The sequence below is a fragment of the Melitaea cinxia genome, chromosome 25, assembly GCF_905220565.1.
Source record: "Melitaea cinxia chromosome 25, ilMelCinx1.1, whole genome shotgun sequence".
NCBI classification, from domain to species: domain Eukaryota; kingdom Metazoa; phylum Arthropoda; class Insecta; order Lepidoptera; family Nymphalidae; genus Melitaea; species Melitaea cinxia.
Window position 1 is genome coordinate 4357058 of NC_059418.1, and position 2500 is coordinate 4359557.

General features: G+C 50.0%; 2 non-coding genes and 1 pseudogene across 2 annotated transcripts in view; 2 read left to right on the forward strand and 1 right to left on the reverse strand.

Moving 5' to 3' along the window:
• Nucleotides 1-1293, reverse strand: part of LOC123666027 — a 5063-nt pseudogene extending 3770 nt beyond the window's left edge.
• The window catches only part of LOC123666354, a 1895-nt gene extending 368 nt beyond the window's left edge, over nucleotides 1-1527 (forward strand). Inside the window, exon 1 of the ribosomal RNA XR_006745246.1 lies at nucleotides 1-1527. This exon is cut by the window's left edge and continues 368 nt beyond it. This is a non-coding gene — a ribosomal RNA (small subunit ribosomal RNA).
• Nucleotides 1528-1794: 267 nt separating this feature from the next.
• Nucleotides 1795-1953, forward strand: LOC123666333. Its single transcript, XR_006745229.1, has one exon. It is a non-coding gene; the product is annotated as a 5.8S ribosomal RNA (ribosomal RNA).
• Nucleotides 1954-2500: the final 547 nt, after the last annotated feature.

A 2500-nucleotide genomic window follows, 5' to 3' on the forward strand; every position in this document is an offset into this window, starting at 1 on the left:
TTGTCACGGGTAACGGGGAATCAGGGTTCGATTCCGGAGAGGGAGCCTGAGAAACGGCTACCACATCCAAGGAAGGCAGCAGGCGCGCAAATTACCCACTCCCGGCACGGGGAGGTAGTGACGAAAAATAACGATACGGGACTCTTTCGAGGCCTCGTAATCGGAATGAGTACACTTTAAATACTTTAACGAGGAACAATTGGAGGGCAAGTCTGGTGCCAGCAGCCGCGGTAATTCCAGCTCCAATAGCGTATACTAAAATTGTTGCGGTTAAAAAGCTCGTAGTTGCATTTGTGCGCCGCGCTGCCGGTGCACCGCATCCGCGGTGATACCGACACGTCTGCGGAGCATATCGTCGGTGAGCCGGCGGTAAAACGCCGGTTCAATATCAAAATCCTATCGCGGTGCTCTTCGGTGAGTGTCGAGGTGGGCCGACAATTTTACTTTGAACAAATTAGAGTGCTCAAAGCGGGCTCAAAATGCCGCTTGAATATTTCGTGCATGGAATAATAGAATATGATCTCGGTTCTATTTTGTTGGTTTTCAGAACTCCGAGGTAATGATTAATAGGGATAACTGGGGGCATTCGTATTGCGACGTTAGAGGTGAAATTCTTGGATCGTCGCAAGACGAACATCAGCGAAAGCATTTGCCAAAGGTGTTTTCATCAATCAAGAACGAAAGTTAGAGGTTCGAAGGCGATTAGATACCGCCCTAGTTCTAACCGTAAATATGTCATCTAGCGATCCGCCGACGTTACTACAATGGCTCGGCGGGCAGCTTCCGGGAAACCAAAGATTTTGGACTCCGGGGGGAGTATGGTTGCAAAGCTGAAACTTAAAGGAATTGACGGAAGGGCACCACCAGGAGTGGAGCCTGCGGCTTAATTTGACTCAACACGGGAAATCTCACCAGGCCCGGACACCGGAAGGATTGACAGATTAACAGCTCTTTCTTGATTCGGTGGGTGGTGGTGCATGGCCGTTCTTAGTTGGTGGAGCGATTTGTCTGGTTAATTCCGGTAACGAACGAGACTCTAGCCTGCTAAATAGGCGTCGTCATTTAGGTGTGTCCGATTTCGGTCGGACAACTCACTGGCGGCGTATTAAAATTCTTCTTAGAGGGACCGGCGGCTTCGAGCCGCACGAGATTGAGCAATAACAGGTCTGTGATGCCCTTAGATGTCCTGGGCCGCACGCGCGCTACACTGAAGGAATCAGCATGTTCTCCCTGGCCTAGAGGCCCGGGCAACCCGTTGAAACTCCTTCGTGCTGGGGATTGGGGTTCCCCCATAAACGAGGAATTCCTAGTAAGCGCGAGTCATAAGCTCGCGTTGATTACGTCCCTGCCCTTTGTACACACCGCCCGTCGCTACTACCGATTGAATGATTTAGTGAGGTCTTCGGACCGACACGCGGTGGCTTCACGGCCGTCGGCGTTGCTGGGAAGCTTGACCAAACTTGATCATTTAGAGGAAGTAAAAGTCGTAACAAGGTTTCCGTAGGGGAACCTGCGGAAGGATCATTAACGAAACTGCCGTATTGCGAGACGTATCGCCCTCGAGCGTGAAGTTTCTGCGATATACGCGTAGTGACGCTAATAGACATTCTGTTCAACGACGGAAAAAAAACGACGTTGAACAAAAAAAAACAAATATAAAAGTCGCGCGCAACCGTTTCGCGGTGACCGACCGTACATTTTATTTATTTATTTTTTTTTTTTTTATTTTTATAAGACTCTTAACGAATCTTATTCAATTAATACGATGTAGATTTCGATCTACAACGAAACCATTACCCTGGACGGTGGATCACTTGGCTCGCGGGTCGATGAAGAACGCAGTTAACTGCGCGTCATAGTGTGAACTGCAAGGACACATTTGAACATCGACATTTCGAACGCACATTGCGGTCCGTGGAGAAACATCCAGGACCACTCCTAGTCTGAGGGCCGGCTGCATAAATACATATATCACACTGTACGTTCGTATATAAATTCGTTTATTACGATCGTACATATGACCGGTCTCCGTATGTCTCAATCAGAGACTTCGGTCCGTTTAAATATTGTTAACGTTCGATACGGAGCGAATAAGCGTATATGCGTATATGTGCCGTGTGTGCGCGCGCGTATATTGGCGTTTACGTCGATGCGAGAGACAGCGGTACAGGTTTCGACCTGTACCCGTATCTCGCGTACGTACGCGCAGCTCGACGTTCTCGTCTCGAAGACGACGACGTCCCGCGTCTCTCCGTCCTTTCGGTGACGTCGCGCGCGTATAGTCTTAGAAAAACAAACTAACGACTATACATATGCGCGCTTCTATGTCGACGGGGTAAACGGAGAGCGATGCGGCGACGTCGCGCAGTCCGAGAGACACGGATCGTCGTTCTATCGCGCGCGTCCTGTACGTTATACGCACGCGAATCATCCGAGTATCGTTCGCAACGAACGACGACGCGCGTACGCGTATGCCGTCGCGTAGTCGTCGCGGTAGGCG